This window comes from Balearica regulorum, chromosome 5 (assembly GCF_011004875.1).
Source record: "Balearica regulorum gibbericeps isolate bBalReg1 chromosome 5, bBalReg1.pri, whole genome shotgun sequence".
Taxonomy (NCBI): domain Eukaryota; kingdom Metazoa; phylum Chordata; class Aves; order Gruiformes; family Gruidae; genus Balearica; species Balearica regulorum.
In genome coordinates, this window is record NC_046188.1 from 21,324,227 (window position 1) to 21,339,493 (window position 15,267).

The window sequence follows — 15,267 nt, forward strand, 5'->3', positions numbered from 1 at the left end:
TTTGCCCCCATTGTATTGTCATCAGTGTTCTCCTAATTCAGTGGGGGGGTTTGTTATATAATGGATCTCTAATCTCTTTCAGATGAGAGGTCTAAAGGCAAGAGAAAACTAAATTACATAAAAGCTGCCAGGATCTATATTATATATTTTAAATAACAAATAATATTCATTATTTGCCTTTGATTTATCCATGTAAAGTGGGCTTTCTGTATATATACCCATGCCTGAAAGGAGAATTTGAGACTAGATTTCACTAATTGCTTTATCCATCCTATCTTTACTCTGTATCCATTTTTTTCTTATGGTTAACATGCACAGTTTCTAAGGTCACAAAAACGAGGACAAGAAATAATATTAAGAGGGAATACATCAAAACTCACCAGACCGGACTCACTAAGCCAGTAAAGGTTCTGTTCTGGAGTTAACCACTCTGAGACAGCATTAACACTGATGATTCCCAAGTGCTATGCCCACCACAGAAAGAACTGGGGGAACTTCACAGATCTTTTTCTCCCCTCTCAGCTCCTCCTAGGCTGTGCATTGTCCTACCTCTCCCTCTCATGGCAGTCGACAGTCTTCCTCTCAGATGAGTAACAGCTTAGGTGGTTAAAACTGTGATCATTAGGAAACTCTGATTTCCTGTTGCACAGAAAGTCGATTGTTTATCTCTGCACTTCATTCAGTCTGGACAATTTTGATTACTCACTTTCATCCTGTTTTCCCCCCAGGTATTTTCTAGTCACTTTCCCTTTCCTGCTTTTATCTTCCCTCTGCACAATACTGCAATACTTGACCTGAAAAAATAATATGGGAAATATTTAAATGAAAATAAAAGCTTCCATCCGCATTATTGCTTATTTTAGTTTTGATAGTATCTTTAGGATACTGAGTGTCCTCAATGCACCTGACATGACAGACATAACAGAATGAACTCCAGCTTAAAAGAGAGATCCTTCTTAGCTGAAGAGCTAACTAAAAATTCTGATTCAGCCTGGGCTGCCACATGTATTTAAAAAATAAAGAGAAAGTGTGAGAGAGAAACAGGAGAGAAGTATGCTGCTACCAGAATATAAATACATGTCAGTAAAAGTACCCCAGATGGTGGGAGTGTAAATTTCATAGCAAGGCTACAGATCTTTGCATTATTTCTGCTTCTAATAAGCAGGAGATACTTTTAGCATAGTATTAAAGAGTTAAAGTATTAAAGAGTTAAAAAGAATGCCTTTCTGTCAAACATGGTTATCATTCAACACAAGACAATATACAGGGCTATACTTAAACACCCCTTCCCAAGATTGCCAAATATCTCTTCACAAGACCTAAGTAGCTTGTGAACTGATACTGATGTTATCTGAAATGTAAAGGTGTTTATTCTCCTAGTGCTTAAAGAGGATCATCTTTCTGCAGCTGGTTGGCTAGACTGTAGGATGTCTTCTCTCGATCAGCACATGCATAACCAGACAATCATTCGGCAGCTTGTAAAATATGATTGCATATGAGATATTGATGGCCTAAGGGAAGTTCTGAATATCAGTGGTTCATAATTAGAATACCTATGCATTTGATCCAATAGAGTTTCCATCAGTGTCACAGAGATGAGTGGTTATGAATTTCAGAGTCATCTCTGCTCGTACAGACTGATTTATGCACTTTCAACTTTGGACAAATGAAGGGCGAAGAATTAAATCCAAACCCTTCTGCCTAGAGAGCTTCTTATCCTTAGAGGGGTTCTGAAATTTATAATCGTCTCCCCTGGTGCTCAGGATCAAGCTCCACAGTTGGTAACTCATGACCTATTTATGCTCATGCCATCCATCCACTTTCAGTCGTTCTGTCCTCTTATCTGTAAATCCACAGTCACACCATGTAGGATGTGTGGATCTGCTGATAAGAAAATCTTGCAGGAAAGAGAATCTGGGCAGATCAACAGTCCTGTTGCCAGAGCTGCTGGCAGCAAATCTAACATCTCATTTATTCCAGATTTATAAAGATCCACTGTGCTGATCTGAGGATAGAGCTGAGTGTTTGACTTCTATGATAATAGACTATCTAGTTGAAACCTGTATTTGGTACAAAATATTAAATTAAATAGGTACTGATAAGATTATCCAGACTGGGACAGAAAACAACCATCTCATTAGCGTTGAGATTTCAGTAGTTCCTGGTCTGTGGGTTTGGGTTTCCTTTGGTTTTGCTTCTGGGTTTGATTTGTTGGTGTGGGGTTTTTTTTTTCTTTCATTTAATTTTAAACCACTGCATTTTACTGGAATTATACATAATTTTATATATATATACACACACACACTTTATGTGTATATATATATAAAAAAAATTATACATAACTTGTAGGCCTCAAAGGGCCCCCTCCTAAAGGGGCCTACAAGAAAGCTGGAGAGAGACTTTTTACAGGGGCATGTAGTGGTAGGACAAGGGGTAATGGCTTTAAACTGAAGGATGGTGGATTTAGATGGGAAGAAGATGATGCCCCTCCATGGCAGAGAGGTTGGCACTGGGTGATCTTTAAGGTCCATTCCAACCCAATCCATTCTGTGATTCTATGCTAACCAAAAAGTAAGGCTCTAGTGTGAAGACAGATTGAGCACCCTGTAGACAGCACTCAAAAAAAAAAAAAAAAATAGAAATCCAATTGCATCTTTTTTTTAATACTGTATTAAACAGTACTACTTGTGAAAACAGTTCTCTATTAACTGTGGAGGGGAAAGCACTAGGGGAGATAGCTAAGCAAACAAACTAGAAAAACTGATATACAGTTTCCATTTCAAAGTTCTACAGTATCACTGATTGCCCTGCTATCATCTAGTTAAATAATAAAAAAGGAAGATGCTAACTAAGCTTTAGAAGGAAATAGATTTTTCTAAATGATCTTTTGCCATTCTAATTCTCTCAGAAATCTCTTTTTTTTCTCTTTTACATGTTGTTTGTGTGTACGCCCCTGCATGCATGTGCGTGCATGTTTATTGTTATGAATACACAATACCACATGAATAAAAAAGAGATTTTTGTTAGGGCACAGTATGGATAAAGCAATTAGAGTAACCTTACTGTCAGATAGTCTGCCACAGAGGCTTAGGCATCTCTGGGCAATTATAAGGGACTTGGCTCTGTCTGTGACATTCAAAGCATACATTTTATAAAAAAGAGCTGTCCATTATGCTTCTTTCTTGCCTAAGTATTTTCAAAGCTATAATGGTAGACACTTTTCTCTCTGAGTAAAGACTGTTATTTTGTTGCACAACTGCTAAAGCATAAGGTCCTGAAATTAATTTTGTCAAACAGTGAAAGTAATTTCTCAAATAAAAAAAAAGACTTCTACTGGCAAAATGCATTTTACAATTTACTGCTGAACTGCTGCAAGAAGCTGCTCTTCACTGAGCAGCATGGCACAGGGCCAGAACGAGCTATTTCAAAAACCGCTGTTGGGCATATACCAATTTGATATACAGGATTTAGCAATACAGTTGGGGATGACTCTGTGTGTCTGTGTGTATGTGTTCATGTTCTGTTAAATTTTAGCAGTCTCTAACTGTATACTTATCTTCCATATGAGGAAACTTGTTGTTAGACTGCTAAATTCATTTTAAAGAAGGAAAAATTTATCAGGCTGGATAATAGCACTTTTTGCTTGTTTAATTTACTTATATTATGTTGGAAATTAATTTTCTATGGGCAGTTCAAAGGATAAAATGTCTAAGACAAAATCTCTGAAAACATTTAAATGAAGAATGAAAATTTTGTGAGTATACTAGAGAGATGACTATGAGCTGTTGGTTAGCCTTATATGTCTTTTCCACCTCCAGATTCTCTTGTTCAATGAATAATGCGGGGGCTTAGAGTAATGGATCAGTACAACATGATGCAATACGCATATAGAGCATTAACATAGTAAATTGGAGTCCTCCAACCACCAGATCCAGGTTTATATCAATTCAGTTATCAAAGTGATTTTTTTTTTACATAATTATAACAAATTATGAAATAAACAGCAAGTTTTCAACTCGTATGTCTCAAGAAATAATGTTTAGTCTAGGATCATTTACGACTAACTCCAAAGCTAAGTGGTTAAAGATAAGAATAGGGTTAAATCTAGATCAGTCAATAAAGTGGCCTGTGAAACCAGATGAACAAGATTGCTAAGTGGGGTACATTTAGTTGGATGCAAATCTCTCAATGACACAAGAAGCACCACCTAGGAAAAACTTCCTATATCACAAATGAAATTATAAGGTACTACTAACAAATATTCCTTCATTTAGACACACGTCCCATGGTTTCAGCTAGCATTTCAGGCATGCAACAGACTCACTAAAACCACCTCACTTACCAAAATCATCACTGATTAAATGTTAGGCACACCCGATGCCTACAGATAGTTTTTATAGAAGTACACCTATGCAGGCTGTTTCTGCGACAAACACATATACTGCTACAATCCTAATATGGATGCAATTGTAGTCATTTAAATGACTTGTACCTATACGGCTTGTTTTCCCATACACACATGAAGAAACTACTAATGAAAGCATATTTACATTAGTATAACCAGAGACACACTGTTGGGTTTGTATCATCTTCAATTACAGCTAAATGACATCACTTTTGGCTATTCAAATTATTACTCACATGAGTAATCTCTAATCATGAGAAGAGTGTCTGTGAAATTAACTTGCCAGTGAAAGAGAGAAGGATTGAGTCTGGAATCAAATACATTAATTTAAAAAGCAGTTTTTCAGCTGTGAAGTTCTATTTCATAAGCACAGGTAAGTTTGCTACAGACTCTTTCCATTGACCTTGGGAGCAACACCTCTTGGGAGCACCTCGGGTTTTTTACCCAGTATAGAATCTTCCAACACACTGGAGGAAAAATATAAGTTTTTCTTCGTGATTAATTTGATTTGCAGTTCATTAACAAAATTAATTTTGAATGAAAATTAATTATATATGCTTTGAAGGGTCTGAGGGAGACCTCTGTGATAATACACAAAGTCACAGTCATCTACATATGTAACACAAACACAAACTATATGTATGTATATGTATAAAATCTGCATTTCTTCTTCAGAACTTTATATTAAATATCTTGTTCTGTCAGTAAGATGTTGATATAAAAGAAGACTTATTTGTTGTTGCATTCATTTCCAATGACATTGTGAATGTCATACCCGTTTTAGAACAGTTCTAATAGTGCATTTCTTTTTCTCTGTAGAAAAAGCACGCAGGAAATCTCAAGAGAAAGAAATATTTTTAACTCTGGACCTATAAGCCTGTGGCTGACGATCCTATGACTGCAGTTTGACCATGCACTATGGTTTGGTCCTCAGCAACCTGTGTGAAGATTGAGGACTGTGTATGAGCATCACTGAAGGCTCCCAGCAGTGCTAGGACACGCTGCAGGAGTGCTGTGTCCTTTCCCCACGTGGGCAACCCTTTTCCACAGGGTGTCTCTTGGCTAACTCTTGTGGAACAGCTCAGTGAGGTACGAGCTACTTGTGTGGCTACATAGTGCAGGACTGGAAGAACTTTTGAGAAAAACTCTTCTCTTCAGTTTAATTTTCCCTGTTGGTTTTGATGAAGGAATGACAAAAGCTGCCGGCAGGAACTGGGAGTAACACTGCCGCACACTGATTTCAGTTCTCAGAAGGTGCTGATGAGGCTTTTCATTCAGAGCTCTGACCTTTCCTGCTCTTAATGGGTTATGTAGTACTTTCGTAGAGTTTACAGTGTTTACTACGAGAGAGGTGTCTAGCATCAGCCTGCCCAGACCTTGCTGAACACAGAAGTGCATGACAATGAATCGGAGAGATGGAATTCCAAAATCTTTTGCCTGTAATTTTCCCTCAAGATCCCTGACATTAAACAAATTTTGTAATTTTGTCTGGATAAAGATTGTGGAATAGTTTCAGATGAATTCAATCATAGCTAGCATGTTTTCAGGAAAGAACTGATTTGATGTCTATATGAGTTTGCATTTTTAAGATAATTAGATTACCCATGACAAGTCAGCCACAATAAAGAACTTTGACCAAAGAGCAGAACTTCTGCCCCTTCATTCAAACATTTTCGCTGTGATATATTCACAAATAGATGACGATAAAAGGAAGTAAATGCCCTCTTCTGTATTCTGTAGCACAAGATATATCCCTACCTGGACCAGGATTTGTAAAACCAGACTGCAGACCATTACAGTAATCTACAGATTATTGTCCGAACTACCTTTCAAAATGATTCTTTTTCTTCAAAAAATTTTGACTGCAGTCTTTAATCCATAACTGTCACAGAAAATTACAATGATAATTTACCTCGTGAATAGGTAGCTGGTGATTAAGTGTTATGAAAGTGGCCTATTGACTTGAAGGCCAAGCCAGAATATTATCTGTGACCTTTAATATTCTGCTTCGTAAGGGGCAGATCCTACAAAATACTGACCAGGGCCTTTTGGAAACAAGTCACTTGTCACCTGGGGCCAAAGTAAAAACATCACTTTGCAGGACAAAGTCTAGCAATGATCTGATCCCGTACATCAAAACCTATTGAGTTTTGTCTGCAAGAACTGAAGGATCAGTTTCAATGACAGCGCACCTTCGAATGAGAAAAAAATTCTCTGTGCCGTAAGCTTTTATAAATACATCATCACATTAAACTAGGCTAGAAAAGGTTTCTTTTACAACAAATTAATAAATAAAGCAGTTATAGCTTGAAGTAAAATATACAGGAGATTGTTTCTAGGTAGAGCTGATAGACAGCACAAGGCTTTTTTTAAGAAGATATATTTTATGGACCTCTTTATGCATCATTAACTTTTCAGGAATGCTGAATAGAGCATGATGGATTTGTTTTAAGTTGTTGATAGTATTTAATTTTGATTCGATTCAAAGGGCCAAGTCAGAAGAAGGAATTGAAGAGGGTAAAAAACCAAAAAACCCCGAACTATTAGCTGGGTAAATCATCAATTAAAAAAAAAAAAAAAAGTATACGAAGGTCCCAATACCTTTCACCAGTGGCTGAAAATATCAGATTAAATTGCACACTATTCCTGGGACAAAGCAATGTGTCTAGAATATAATTTGCTAAACAGAGAATAGTTTTTATTTCAAATGCTTCTTTCCTGAGTATTATCTATGGGTTAAGGTTTGGGTTTGTTTTAAATAAATGAATAAAACATGCCTGACAAGAAACATATTTTAATGATGATTTTTTGTGGTTGTTTTTCTTTAAAAGAAGTCAATTACTTGAAAGGTGTAGGTTGCACATAGCTGTAGGGGAACTAAAGCTCGTATCTTCAGTGTATGTTAAATTAGCCTTCTTTAGAATAATAACTATATATTATTCTTTTCTATTGTTTTCTATAAATGACCAAAAAAACCCCAACCAACAAACAAACATTTGTTTTACCAAAAGAAAAGAAAAAGCAATTTTTATACCTCTAGGACAAGCTCCATCTCTTTTGGTTTCTTGAGGAAATAAATAAAAAGCAGTGGCAGAAAGACTCTTAAAAAGACTGCCCAAGGGGGAGGGAAGGAAACACCTAAAACCATCATATTACCAAGCACTGAGGTAATCAACTACAATCTGGGAAATGTCAAACAATGGTATTCACCTACCCAAAGATATTGCTGATCAAGTCCTCAACTGCCATTTACAATCACTAACTAAAACATGGAATATAGCTGTGGATATAAACAAGAGACAAATTAGTATTGGGAAGCTGGGTTTAATAATCCCCTAAAAGAGACCATCTGTTTATAAAGACCCCCTTTTCCTTGATCTCCGACATGTATTCCTAATATAGACACAGCTGGATTTTTTTTTTTAACATTTTTTAAACACCCTGCTACTATAAAGTCTACTTATAGTATATCTGGTCTGAGTGTTTGTCTCAAGTTTCAGTGATTATGTAAGCACTCAGGGGCAATAAAATTTCACATCAAGTCAGCCTGCTTTAGAGTAAGTATTAAAACATCAGACGGACATAAATTCAATTGCTTTATTATTGATGTTCAATACCACTGGATACATTTTATTTTTCTGATTTTTGCAAATGTTCATCATATTATCACTGGAATAGCTGGAATAGATTTAGAGTTCTTTTAAAGTTCTGGATTCATGTTTAGAACAGGAGTTTGGTTTTCTTTTTTTTCGTATTTAAAACACTTGGAAATTGCATTGTCTGTAATGGATATGACATTGATAATCTAACTAGATAGGTGATTTGCAGGTATAAAAGACCAAAACAATTTAAAGCCTGTGTTTCCAATCCACTATGGTGAAGAAAAAGAGAAAAAAACATTATTGACTATACGCTTCTCACAGATAGAGGTCACTAATGGACTGGATTTGAATCCGTCTGGTAAAAGCCTGAAAGTTACATGAAAGTAATCTAGTGAAAAATGAACTCATTTTGAGATTAAAGAGGTAGCACAAATGATTATGAAATAAAGCTTTCACCTTCCTGGAAACAATATTATCTTAAGTACGCCTTCTTTCTAGTCCTTTACATAGAAAGTGCAGTACAGGAAAAGCCTGATAGTGATGCTTGTTTAAATTCCTTTTTATTTTCTTGACTTGGTAAAACTATGTCTCTCCTCCTTTTCTGCGGGAAGGGTAGGGAAGTCAGCCCTAATAACATCCTACATTTTGGATACTGCTATTTTAAGCAGTTAAAAGCAAGCACATTCTTGATTCTCGAAGGAAACCATAGCCTATGTAATGCAGATTCCAACTGGGAGGGTGTAGGATTGCGCAAAGGAGATATGTCTACATCCTAAATCAAACTATCCAGCAGGCCAGGATATAAATGTGACTTGTAACAGTGGCTCAAATTAGATCCAGACTCTCAAAGCCAAACACAGATAACATCACCTTATACAAAATATAGGGTGTATGTGTATGTGAGGAGCGACTCTTTTAAGAACACTGGGTGCATTCCAGCACCGCTTCTGCTTACTCCAGCCTTGGACTTTGGAAAACACTGACGATTGTTCTAGTCACAGGTAGTTTTACAGACACTGTATTTACACAGTACTCTGACTTGCTTCACCTACAGTACTTCAGGCCTGCACTCTCTTACTTTTAACTGCCTCGCTCCCACATCAGGATGGAGAACCACAGTTTAAATAGCAAACCTCCTACAAATAGTAATGATGTTTGAAGTCTCTCCTCTCACATAATTTTCAGGAACAAGATCAACACTAACATTTTAACATCACTTTTGCCACTGGGAAATGGTGACTTTTAAATAACATGTGTTGTATCTTTTTGATTATGCAAATATTACATCTCCGTGATAACATTGCATACATTGACTCTTTAAAGGAAGAAAGGAAAGAAAGGTGGATAGAGGTATAGGTACAGTACCTTTTAAATGTTTTGAAAAAAATGCCAGGATGGATTTTTCTCCTTCCCAAAATACATGTATCTGAAACCAATAATGAATTTCCTCTGAAACTACAAGTATATAAAAGTGTTATTGGAGAAAGACCATGTCAGTGAATGAAGCAAGGAATTAAGTCCATGAAAGTTTGAGGGTTTTCATTTTTTTCCTGGTTGGCTGGGTTTTTTTAAACCCAAGTAGTGATCAATCTCAACCTCTAAACTGGTTTAATTTCCCTGCAAGCACTGTAAAGTTAGATGCAGTAAATAAACCTCCCTTTAACACACGCCCTGTCTTTCTGTACGCCTGTGTGTGTGTGTGTGTGTGTGTGGTTTAGAATCTTTTCCTGCTCCTCATGCAAGGAACCTCTCCCTTTCCATTTAGCTGAGCTCTGCATTGCAAAAAGCAGCATCTGAAGAAATCTAATCAGTACCTTCCACACACAGTACAGGAATTTACACGGATTTGTGCCTTGGATTTATTAGCTTATTGTAAGCCTTAAACAGATTTCCTCCATTAAAATTAATTAAAAGCTCCTGTTGACTGAGTCCCATTCCGAAAAAAAAGGTGGAGAGTCTTACTCTCTAACTTTGCTGCTTTTTCTTTATCTTTTATGAGGTTTTATCTCATGCTCTGAGAGGTCTTTTCAGCTGTTTGCCTTCTTTTTGCGATCTGTTATTTTTTGTTCATCTCCCCCCCCCCCCCCCCCCCCGCAGTATTTGTTATTAGTTTACCAGAGATCACCGCCTAACTCATCAGGTCTATGAGGGGCTCCTTTGTATTCCGAAGTCCTGACCCAATTCTCCTAAGCTCGCCCCCACCCACTCACCCCAGCCCCGCTCCGGCGGCTGCTGCTGGGGATCTGATGGATCCTCCTGCCGGGCGCAGTTTCCTGCTCTCCCCGTGGATCTCCTAACACTTGCTAGCGCCGAGCTAAGCCGACTGCCTCTTCCGAACAAGGCTCACCTTTAAAGGTCCCGTTTCACAAAACCACCTCCCAGATGATACTAATGGTGGTGCTAACACAGGCGCTCTGCCAGTTCCCCTGCAGCAGGGGTAGTTCCCGGCTCTCTATTCCCGGCCAGGCGCCGTGCGGGGCCACGGGGTGGGGGCCAGGTTCGGCACCGAAATGCGACCGGGGATCCGCGACCTCGAGTCCCACTCCTAACCCACACGCTGGCGTAAAATAACCCGGGGACCCTCTTAACACTTGCGGCCGGCCATTCATAAATTCATGCGTGTGTGTGCCCGGCGCCGCACGCTCGCAGACATGGGGCTGTAATGAGGCGGAGGCGATCTTTCTGACACACAACCTGATCCCGGCTCCTTAACTTTGCCGTCTCGGAGAAGGCAAAGGGCACCAGGGCTTTAAATCGCCCGGGGCTACAATTACCAGGAAGGAAAAGAGAGAGAAATGAAATCCCAACTGTACCTGGCGGTGTCTGGGAATCCCTCGCCGGCACCGATCATAATTCCCCTCCGCGCCTCTGGCCCCCCACACCAAAACTTTGCCGCCGCCGCCGCTCCTCGGTAGTGGCCGCCGCCCTCCGCGCCGAGCAGCGCGGCCGCCCAGCGCCGCTCCCGGCCGGCCCCGCGGGCCCGCTCCCCGCCGGCCGCCGCCGCTCCGGAGCGAACCCCGCGCCTCCCGCGCCTTCCTCCGCCCTTACGAGGCAGCGGCATCGTCCTCCCCCCTTCTCCGCCACCTCCTCCTCCGGCGCGCAGCCCGCGGCTCTGGCATCCCCAACGCACTTTCTCTCCTCGATTCGCTCGCTCTTCCCCCCGCCGTTCCTCCTTCTCCGGTAAAAAAATAAACCAGAAGGGACCGCGGGGTACGCCTGGTCTTGGGGTTTCTTTCTTTTTTCTCTCTTTCTGTCCTCTGGAAATGATGAAAGGATCACATGAGGAGCAGGCACGGAGACTCAGGACCCTTGGAAGTCGGAGAAGGCATCGGACACATACGTGTGAGTATATGTGTGAGTGTGTGTGTCTGGCTCTCTCCAAGTCCTGCGCCTGCCTTCAGCCGGGATTGCAGGCTGATCTTAGCAGTAATGATGCCTCAGATCTGACTATTCCCTGCTAATGTAAGTCGTGCCTTTTTTTCCTGCCTGACACCCCAGGGAGATGTTTACAGTAATGAATTCAGTTGATAGCCATCTCTCTCTCTCTCCTGGAGTCCCTCCCACATTTCCAGTTTAAAGAATGCTTGGAAGGCAGGGCTACAACCTAAAGCTTTCCAGGAGGCAAAGTCAGGCTAGGTTTTCTCTTTTTCTTTCTTTCTTTCCTTCTTTTTTTTTTTCCCTTCCCTTCCCGCTTTTAACCCATTGCTTGCCGAGGACAGTCCCTTTGGACTCGCCCTCCCTCCCTACTCTCAGTGCGGAGAACCAGGCGGGCGGCGCTGCCCTGGGGAGCGTGTGGGCTGCACAGCCCCCGGACCCCCGCCCTGCCTCACCGCGGAGCCCGCCGGGCCGGGCTGCGGGAAAGGAAGGTGCGGGTACCGCCGCCCTTGGCGGCCGGACTGCTTCGGCCCCGCTGCTCTGGGGACTCTGGGGGTGTATTGGAAGAGAAGCCGGGGAGTGTGCTGAAAAACTCCCCGAGCTGCTGTCCTAACTGGGAGATGCCCTCGCTAGCAATAATTACAGCCGTGCTCTCCACCAACATGGCGATATTTCATGTGCAGTCACCGACAAGCCCGCCTCCCCCACCCCCTTCTTTCCCTCTCCTTCCCCCCCCCCCCCCCCGCGAACTTTTAGGTAGGCAATAGCAGTACGTAATAAATATAACACAGAATAAAAGAAAGTCCAACCCTCAGGGAAGAGACGGACCTCCTTTAATATTCCGTCTGATTTCCATCATCAGTCAGAAAGACTTTAATACCGCTGGAGAAACCGCCTTTTGCCCTAAAGCGCTAACACCCCCCATGTCTTCTGTGCACATTCAGTGTGTGTGCGTGTGTTCCTGTGTGTGTATGCATCCCAGGCTGTCTGCGCTTGTTTCGGGGTAACCCTTCCCCCCGCCGCCCAGTTCCCTAGTAAGCTACTGCCTTGCCCTGACAAGTCTACTTAAATGCAGGACTGCTTAATACCGAGCAGCACCTGAGCGATAGGACACAGCCGTCAAGGTAGGACGTGGGGTGTGCGAAGAGAATTCGCCTCAAACTCCTCCATTAGTAAAGAAAATGCACAATATGGCTTTACTGCGACTTACTTTAAGAGAGGGGCTGGGGAGGGATGGAGGAGAGAAGAGGAGAGCTGATCAATGCCATGTGTCGAGGAAACAGAAAAGGCAACTGAAATGCCTCGGGGTTTGCTTCCCCCTCACCCGTGGCTGCTCACTAGCTTGCATTTTCTGCTCAACCGTACCTCAAAAGCTGAATCACTCGCCATTGCCTCCGCACCTCCTTCGCCCTTCGCTTGGGGGGAGGCTAAATTATTCACGACTTCAAAGGCTTAATAAGCCGTACCGAGGAGCCCGTCGCGAAGCCCCGGTGAGGGTCAGCCCAGCCGCGATGTGCTCGGCGCGGCTCCTGCCCCCCCCCGCCCCATACCCCGTGCCCTCCAAAGGGGCTTAGGAGACCCCCCGCATATTGATAGCCCCGAGCCGTGCTGCCTGCCCGCTCGGAGAAGAGGTTGTGCCCTCACCTACGCAGATGCGCTGAGCGATGGGGGGGGGGGGGGGGGGGGGGGGGGGGGGAAGGGCCGGAAGGGGGAGCGCAGGTAGCCCGGTATTTCTCGGGGGACTCGGCGAGGGACAAAGCGTTGAGGACGAGATCCCGCTCCCCTCTCAGCACCGCTGCCTCAGGGTCCGGGATCTGCTCTAGGCCCCCTGAGATGGAGGGCAGGGAGCCCGGGGCCCTCTGCGGGGCTCAGCCGGCCGGAAAGGAGCGGGTCTGGCACGGGTCAGACCTGCGGGGAGACCCGGTTATCCCCGGCTCGGAGAAGGGGCTGCTCTGAAGTCGAGTCTCTGCCTGCAGCTCCCAGCTGGTCCTGAGGGATGAAAGGAGATCAGGAGCCCCGTAGGGTCCAAAGGTGAATGAACAACCTTTTTCAAAGGCTGTTCTGGGTCTTTTTTGACTTTTTAAGATCCTTTTCCTTTCTTTTTTTTTTCTTTTTTCTTTTTTTTTTGGTTCTTCATACTTTTCAGAGCACTTATTTGAACATGATTTATATTTCTTTCCCGAAGCTGATGGACAACCGGTGCATTTTCTCGTGGGGGAAAAAAAAAAATCTCCTTTCTAAGTCTTTCTTATCTTCTGTCCACCCGTCCCTTCTCTCTCCACGTCCCCGATATTAGCAACCTGACGACAACACATAAGGCAAAGCAGACCTTCGTCGATCACAGGCATTTCTGCCCCCTATGCCCCCAGTCACGGAGGAAAGTGGGTATGCTGAAAACTTCTGCAAGGCTGCAGGCTGCTGCCCTGCCCCGCAGGCTCAGACAATTTAAGCGGAATTATGCCTGTCCCCTTCCCTGACCCCTCAACCAGCCCACGTTTCAAATCAGAGAAAGATACTCAAGATACACTTTGGTCAAATCAAGATCGCGTGGATCCAGAAAGTGAGTTAACTAGCCGTTACCTGCTCCTGCGGAGGTGGGTCCTTCTCGGTAGGTCACCCAAACCCCACCGGGTCCGGCAGGTTGAAAGGGGAGAAAGTGGCAGAACAGCTGGGCTCCGGCATGGTATTATTTTAAGGATCACCACCAAGGTCTCTGTTTTCCATAGCTGCCAACGGTCACCATCACCCAAGGTTCCTCTCAAGGAAAGGAGGAAGGAAATTTTCTTTCCAAGCCGCTGTCCAGCCGGTCATTTGACCCTGACACCCACCGATGACACTGAAGAACACCCAGCTGAAGCGGTTAAACGCCTCGTAATTTCCTTTCTTCTCTTTCCCCCGGCGGCTCCGGCGCAACGCCACGGAGCGATCTTATCGCCGTGTGATCATTATTCACCGGTGACAACCAGAGATACAGAGCTCCTAAGTGAGGGTGACAGATTTCAAACGCGGGGCTGCAGCGTACTCAGCCTCAGACATATTCTTCCTCAAACTTTGCCTAGCAAGCAAGTCAGCGGCTTAACCCTTTGCAGCCCTTTCTCTCGCCCGGACACCGAGACCTCAGCCCACGGGGGAGCGCTTGTTTGAGAGGAACAGCAGCGCACACGGCTGCTTGGCTGAGGACTTTTTATTATGTGTCATTTTCTATTCTTGGGTCTTTTCAGCGGAAACAAATCAGAACCGCCAACTCTGGGGAGCAGTTGGAGAGGTGGATACTTCTCCTCTGTGGTTAGGGGCTGGAAAAATTCTCTCGGCAAAGCAGATCTCTTGGGGACTCACCTGCGGTCCCTACTTTGTCACCGAGTCTGGTATGCAAATTGTCACACGCATCGCATGAATCCCTCTCACACACGCATATACAGAGCTTCTGCACTTTCCTCAGCATGGTGTGGCTGAAAGTACAGATCCGAAAGTGCTATTTCACTCAGACCTCCGGATTCAACTCGCTTACAGGTTATTAATAACAGCAGAGAAAGAAGCAAGCGAGAAATATATTTCCATGAAAAAAAAAAAAAAAAAGCCTTTTTCACACATGCACTTTGTAGTCAAAGGAAATATTTACCACCAGCAAATTCCAGCATGTCAGAACATGTTTCTTCCGGAGCAGAAGAGAGCCTTAAATAGGAGAAAAAAAACATGTGCAATTCAAAGATGAAATGAAGTGCATGAAAGCTTTCCAAACTCAGTACCACCAGCTCGGAGCCTGATGTCAAGACAACGCTGTAGCACTGTAACACGAAGATGTAGAGAGCGAAACAAGGAAATTAGCAAACTCCATTGGTTTTCTAATATTGATTTTTATATATTTTCAGTAAATTATGATGTTTC

At 42.9% G+C, this 15,267-nt stretch overlaps 1 protein-coding gene across 4 annotated transcripts in view; it reads right to left on the minus strand.

Annotated features, from left to right (window-relative positions):
• Positions 1-14,552, minus strand: part of FLRT2 (fibronectin leucine rich transmembrane protein 2) — a 64,535-nt gene extending 49,983 nt beyond the window's left edge. Inside the window, exon 1 of one of the 4 annotated variants that reach the window (XM_075753758.1) lies at positions 13,963-14,552. The gene's annotated coding sequence lies outside the window, so the exon portion shown is untranslated. Of the gene's footprint in view, positions 1-549; positions 571-10,820; positions 11,674-13,962 lie in introns of those variants that run through there. The other 3 variants (XM_075753755.1, XM_075753754.1, XM_075753757.1) reach the window with 3 other exon arrangements.
• Between the last annotated feature and the right edge of the window lie 715 nt (positions 14,553-15,267).